Raw genomic sequence first — 7,397 nt, forward strand, 5'->3', positions numbered from 1 at the left:
TCAAGGCCTTCCACTTGTTAAGCAAGTACCCTACCACTTGAACCACACCCCCAGCCTTAAAGAAGAGTATTTACACAAGAAACAGAGACTCACAGGTAGCTCAGGAGTAGAGTGCTGGCCTACTACATGCAAGGCAAGCACTAATAGCGGCACTGAAATAAAAAAAGAGAAGGAAGAAATCAGGGGAACTGATAGCAGGTGTGTTGTGTGTGCTTATAGATGTGAATGCACACAAACATGTGTTCTAAATATGCAGATAGTCCCGTGTCTGTGTGGTGTGTATGGGTATATGGGTATGGGTGTGTGTGTGTGTGTGTGTGTGTGTGTGTGTGTGTGGTCTGTACATGCATGCATACACCTTGTGTTCTTAATATGCAGACAATCCCGTGTCTGTGTAGTGTGTATGGGTATATGGGTGTGTGTGTGTGTGTGTGTTTGTGTGTGTGTGGTCTGTACATGCATGCATACACCTTGTGTTCTAAATATGCAGACAGTCCCGTGTCTGTGTGGTGTATATGGGTATATGGGTGTGTGTGTGTGTGTGTGTGTGTATGTGTGTGTGTGTGTGGTCTGTACATGCATGCATACACCTGTGTGTGTGTGTGTGTGTGTGTGTGTGTGGTCTGTACATGCATGCATATACCTTGCTACCAAGAAGAGGAAGTGGCATTGCCAGGAGAGAGGGAGGGAGAGGAAAAAAGGCCAGTGTGAAGAGGGATGACAGCAAGCAGCCACATCTGCGGCTCTTCTACCACACTGTAGGCCACAGCCCCACTCAGTCTCCTCAGTGACCCCCAGAGAGGAACTGAGCTATGAGGTCAGTGGAGCTGGGACTCAACACCAACTTGGTGATTTCATCCCTATAGCCGGCCCCTCCCCTCCCACAACTCAGGGGACAGTGTCAGTGATGTCACTACCAATAACAATGGGCAGCTGTTCACACAGTCACACGGAAAGGCCTTCCCCATCAGAACTGCTGAAAATCCTTCTGCAGCCACACTCAGAGGCCGGGTTGGCCTCGAACTCCCAGCCACATGGCACCAACATACTAGGACCTAGCCCTGGGGTCAGTCAGTCCTCAGATGTCATGGCTAGAACAAACCCCTTCATTGCCCCTAGTTTACTGTCTACAACCAAAGGTGACAAGCTCAGGTGGCTCCCGTCCTTGCTGCTTACAGATGGACTGGATGACGTGAATAATGAGATGAACAGCTGCAAAGAGACCAGAAATCCCTTATTCAAATACGTCAGGGCACAGAACACATGTACAGATAAGAAAAATCAGAGCTGCAAGGCCCTAGGTCATTGGTCACAGGAATGGCCAGCAGAAAGGAAGGTGCTGTCCTTCTGCATAGGCCAGACTGAACTACATGTCCTCAGCATGTACCTGTGCTCAATGATCACTGTCTCTGTAGCATCAGAATAGAAATGCTCTACAGTTCACAGGAGTGGTTATAACTGCCAAAGCAGTGAGGTACTGGACGGAGCTCATCCACAGATCACAAGGTGGGTGCACACCTGGCATGCCAACTACTCGGGAAGCTGCGGCAGGAAAATCACTTGACCCTAGGAAGCTCCCAACCTGGACAACACAGACACATGTCAACTCAAAAACAAAGGCAAAACATCCATCAATACTGGAAGGATCCACAGTAAATGTGTCAGGAAATCTTGGATGAGAGCAGGAAAGGTGGGAAGTGTGAAACAGGTCTTCAACATTTTCCCAATTACACTGTCTGACTTAGCTACACCTTAATTTTTTAAACATCCAGATGTTAAGAGAACAGTTTGGAACCCACTGAGTCAAAAGTATTTAGTCTGGTCCTTGAGAAGCATTTGTGCCTGCGCGTATCAAGCCCCCGGACAGCCCAATAGCCAACAGGCTGGGCTTGGATCTCATCCGAAGACAACACCTCCACTCTGGAGGCCACACATGGACCCTCTGCAGACATTCCTCATTCTCCCAAGAGTAAGGGTAGAACACACATCAGCGTGATGGATGTTCTAGTCCCCGTAAAGCAACCTGCCCAAGCAACATGGGCTCCGAGTGCCTGACTGGGCTACCGCACATTTCAGAGGTCCCAGGGAACTCAGGCCCCTCCTTCTTGGGCACCCCACCCTGCAAACCAGAGGTGCCACTCAGCACTGCCCACCCTGCCTTGCACCTGCCTCCCCATCCACTTACTGGAGCCTGAGTACTTTCCTCTTTCTCTGAGCCCCAACAAGCTGCTCCTGTCTTGGGACTCCCCAGGTGAGGCCACCTGCCCACTCACTGCCAAATCCTTCCACACCAACACTGAGTCACGGCATGGTTCTGCTCCTCCTCACCTCCTGGTTGGTTTATATTGTCCTTCCCTCTGCCCAAAGCCAGATCACCACCCTGCCTCCCTATGACTACCACACTGACCAGCAAGGAGAGTTCAACACACATCCACCAGGCTAGAAAGGTGAGTGATACTGAGACAGACACAGGAAGCTGACACAGTGGGGGCCGCCCAGCCAGTGAGAAGTGGTCGACGCCCTTGCTGAGACCCCGGAGTCCTCGCAAGAACAGCCACAGAGCAAACAGAGATGTGTACTCCCAAGAACAGAGTGGCCCCTGGTTAAGGGTGCACTCTTGATAGGTGACCTCATTCAGGAGCTTGCTGTAGAGAAAGAGAGACTGGGGAAGACCTGCACAGTGGCCAGGGCTGGAAGAGACCCTGATTCCACAGGCTGAGAATTCTCACCCCGTAGTAACAGGATGGTGACCAGCTTCACACAGGGCTGAAAAATGCTGCTAAACCTAGCTCAGCAGTCTGAGCTATGGGATCCAAACACCCAGAGCCTGGATGCTTGGCTCTCCGGAAGGCCTCTCCATGCTCAGGAGACCTGTCAGGTGTGAGGCCAGTGTCTCCACTGCCTGCAGTCAGCAAAAGGGGTCCAACTGGCTCATCACCAGCTCACTGAGGCTGTGTTCACATAAGCAGTAGTCTGCTGGCCACCAGATCCCCAGGCTGCCACACTCCAGCTCCAGCTGCTGCTCTGGGCCTGCTACCTAGCCCAGAGGGTCATCAGGGACAGGAAGAGGAGCGGGTGGCACTCAAGGAAGTCAACTGTTGATTGCTTATCTACAGGCTAGAGTCAAGAGGAGCTGCCCTTGCCAGACAAGGGATGCCTGGAGGATGTGAGAGCTGCATCTGTGCAGGAGCCTGTGGCAGGTCGAGAGGCGCCTTGTGACTGACGTTCCCAGCCTCCTTGAGGGGACACATGGAAGAGGGAGGGACACAGTAGGGCCAGGAGCTGAGGACAATGACTAAGCTCCACAAGCTGCAGCCACCTATTTTGGAAGGAAGCTGTCCACCTCAGCTTATATACCTTATTCTAAAAGCAAGTTTCCCCGTCATCAGGTTGGATCCCTGCTGGGGGACAGAAGGGGCTGGCACTGAGGACCAGGCAGATGCCAGGACATGAGCAGGCAAATGGAACAAGACTACAGTTACCTACTGTGTAGGGCAAGGAGGATGTAGGTGACTGAACACCATCCTCCCCTTGACAAAAACCACCATCAACCTGAAGCTGGACACCAGACCCAAAGCCCAGGCAGGCATGGATGGGCAGGGTTACAGTTGGTTTGGAGGTTGTACAGGCAAGAGCCATCATCACCTACGGTCATCCAGGAAGTTCAGGACATTTTCCAGAAAGCTTCCGGACTCCTTGGAAAACAAAAGCTGAACTGGGTCAGAGCCAGGCTCCACCCTGCTGGCCTCCTGTTGACAGGCAGAATCAGACTTAGAAACAGATCTGAAAGAGGTTGGGGGAAGCAGAGGCTACCCAGGCTTCAATTAGGGAACTACAGGCCCTGGCAAGTGACCAGTTAAGCTACACAGTCCATTGCTGGCACAGTTTGGACCAATCCTGGGCCTCAGAACTCCACAACCAGCTGACCACAGCCAAACCAGCTATCCTCATGGCATGAGAAACTCCAGCCCTCCAGAATAAAAATTGGTCTTCAACCTTCCAGGCATACTCATGGCAAGGAGCCCTCCAAGAAAGGAGAATGATTCACTTCCTGGGATTCTCACAGGATTCTTACATGTCAGTCTCCTGAGTAGCTAGGATTACAGGCGTGAGCCACCAGCACCTGGTTCTCCTTTACTCTTGAAGATGGGCTACGCTGCCATCTCCCAGCACAGCCCCTGATAAAAGGTACATTCAAGCCGGGCACTGGTGGCTCCTGCCTGTAGTCCTAGCTGTTCAGGAAGAGCTGAGGATCCTGGTCTGGTGGGGGCCGTGGCAAGCTGGCTCTGCCATGGAGCAAGACTACCTCACAGGCTCAGCAGCAGTGCATCAACTCCAAGATAGGTGAGGGTGTTAGTCCATCTTAGACAAGACTTGGAGGCTCAGAGAGAGGCAGTCATTTGTTTAGAGACAGCCCCGGTGGTTCATGGCAGCACAGCCAGTTTTTCCACTGCCTGCTTCCACAGCCTCCCGGGGACCCAGGGTCAGCAAGGCCAAGGAATGGGCCCTGCCGACTCCTCAAAAACGATGTGCACAGCTTCCCCCCAGGTCTTGTTTTGGCTAACTCAGGCAAGAGGATTTTTCTTTAGCAATGCTAGAAATTCACTTCCTGGAGCAGGGCCCTTTGGTTTTTTAAGTCTTACTTAAGCCGACGTTGGCCTCAAATTGTTGATTTTTGTTCACTTGGGATTTGACTGAAGGCCTTGAGCTTGCTAGGAAGGCACTCGATTATGTCTATGCTTTCTTTGTGGCTGGAATGCAAGTCAGGTACCACCCCACCAGAGATGGGGTCTCACTGCACTGACCAGGCTGGGAGGCTCAAGCCATTCGCCTGCCTCAGCATTCTGAGGAGCGAGGACAACTGGCAGTGCACAGCACACTGACTTTATGCTTACATTTTTTTCTTTTTTCCTGTGCTCAAATTGGAACCTGGAGCTTCGCCCTTGCTAGGCAAGCACTCTGCCACCAACTACAACCCAAGCCCTGAAGGCAGGGTTCTTGCCTTCTGCCTCTCAAGAGAGGAGACTCTCCAAACACTGAGCTGCAGAGTAGCCCTGTTGCAGGCAGAGGAACACTCAGAATGGGACACTCCAAGGGAAACGTCCTGGGATTCAGCCTCTTCCACAAGTTTGGAGAAAGATAATTCTTTGGGTGAAATGAAACTGTCCAGAACATGGCCATCAATACGTGGAGTATTGCTCTGCCATAAAAACAAGAGCCGGGAGCTGGTGGCTCACACCTGTCATCCTAGCTACTCAGGAGGCTGAGATCTGAGGATCTCGGTTCAAAGCCAGCCGGGTCAGGAAAGTGAGTGAGACTCTCATCTCCAATAAACCACCAGACAACCAGAAGTGGCCCTGTGGCTCAAGCAGTAGAGCACTGGCCTTGAGCTGAAGAGCTGAGGGACAGCGCCCAGGCCCAGAGTTCAAGCCCCACGACCAAAAAAACAAAAACAAAACTGTTAACAGGTGTGGTGGATGGCAAACACCCTTAATCCCAGCACTAGAGGAGGCAGGAGGATCTCCAGTCAAAATCAGCCCTGATCACATAATGAAAATCTGTCTTTAAAAGGAAAAAAAAAAAAGTCGACTAATACAATGTTACTGGAGAAAATTGAAAGGCATTGATGCAGTGACTTCCTGAAAGGGCTAAATTTAACAATAATGTGTGACTTGTCATGCCACTGGTATATGTATAGTTAAAACTGGAAACCTGCGTCTATAAAAAAAAGAAAAGAAAATCATATGCAAATGTTCAGTCCAGTGATGAAGGACAGACATAGGCTACAACACAAATGGGTGACAGAAGCATTCTAAGAGCCAAGTGCCAGGGGTTCACACCTATAATCCTAGCCACTCAGGAGGCTGAGACCTGAGGATCACAATCTGAAGCCAGCCTGGACAAGAAAGTCCATGACTCTATCATTATCTACCAAAAATCTGTCAGTAGAGGTGTAGCTTAATGACAGAGTGCTAGCCTTGAGCACAAAAGCTCCGGGACAGTGCCTAGGCCTTGTGTTTGAGCCCCAGGACCATTAAAACAAACAAGACAACAACAAGCAGCAATGTGAGTAAAAGAAGGTAGCTGTGAACTAAGCCCACACGACTGTAGGGCTCCGTAGGTTGGAACTGTCCAGGAAAGGCAAATTGAGATGAAAACAGATCCGCCACGGGCTGGTGGTGGGAGGTAGAGGTGAAGATGGAAACTACAAAGAGGCACAAAGTTGTTTCAGGGACAGAAATGTCTAAATTAACTGTGGTGGGTGAATCTTAAAAAGTGGAGCCAGCTCTCCACACGGGCATCCCGGTGATGGGGTGGCGGTGGCCAGGTCTGAGCGGTCTGGAGCCTGGCTCAGTAGTCATCACGCGGCAGGCAGTGGATGCCTGCTTCAAGCCAGAGTTTGAGCAGCTTGTCCTGGGGAAACGGGTGGTTCGAAGTACTGATCTCGATGAGCAGCTGGTGCAGGAGCTAATGAAGTGTTCTGTGGAGCTGAGCTGGTCACTGCCATGAAAAACACCATGTGCACCTTGGACTTCGAAGGGCCAGGCCACTCAGACAGTGCCCTCTGCTCCTACACAGAGGACGAGCAGCAGGCTTCCCACACTACTGGCGTCCAAAACATCAAGATGGAATCTATGGTCGTTGTGGCCTTGTGCAGTACATGTGGCCTCCAGCTGCTATGGTGTCATCCTGAAGGAGCACTTACAGGGGGACCAAATTAGCAGCGCCCACAAGGTGCCTACTGAATACCAATACCAGCAGAGGCCACAACAGCTGGTGAGGTCCTTCATCAAGCAGGGCCTTGGGACCAGGTGCTGATGGCTCAGCCTGTAATCCTAGCTACTCAGAAGACTGAGATTTTAAGACTGTGGTTCAAAGCCAGCCCAGGCAGGAAAGCGTGAGACTCTTATCTTCAATGAACCATCCAAAAGCCAGAAGTGAGGCTATGGCTCAAGTTGTAGAGGGCTACTCTTGACATAAAACCCCAGGGACAGCATCTAGGCCCTAAGTTCAAGCTCTAGGATCAGCACAAAAATAAATAATAGAGAAAAGCCTTGGGAAAGCCTGAGGCTTCCCAGAGACAACCTACTGCTATTACTATTTATTAAAACTAATGTCAAAGTCTCCTTTTGTGTGATCTGGAGCATGCCTTACACAACCTTTCATGGGGCCAGGCACTGGTGTTCACAAACCTATAATCCTAGCTACTCAGGAAGATCTTGGTTGGCAGGCAATCTAGGCAGCAAAGTCTATGAAATTCTTATCTGCAGTTAACTACCAAAAATCCACAAGTGGCTCAAGTGGTAGAGTGCTATCCTTGAGCAAAAAAGCTAAGGGACAGTGCCTAAGCCCTGAATTTAAGTTCCATTACCAGGCACAAACCAAACCAAAACAAA

At 50.8% G+C, this 7,397-nt stretch overlaps 1 pseudogene; it reads left to right on the forward strand.

The window, feature by feature from the left end:
* Nucleotides 1–6,309: 6,309 nt before the first annotated feature.
* LOC105981871 lies at nt 6,310–6,819 on the forward strand (annotated as a pseudogene).
* Nucleotides 6,820–7,397: the final 578 nt, after the last annotated feature.

The sequence above is a fragment of the Dipodomys ordii genome, unplaced genomic scaffold (genome assembly GCF_000151885.1).
Source record: "Dipodomys ordii isolate 6190 unplaced genomic scaffold, Dord_2.0 Scaffold14, whole genome shotgun sequence".
Taxonomy (NCBI): Eukaryota; Metazoa; Chordata; class Mammalia; order Rodentia; family Heteromyidae; genus Dipodomys; species Dipodomys ordii.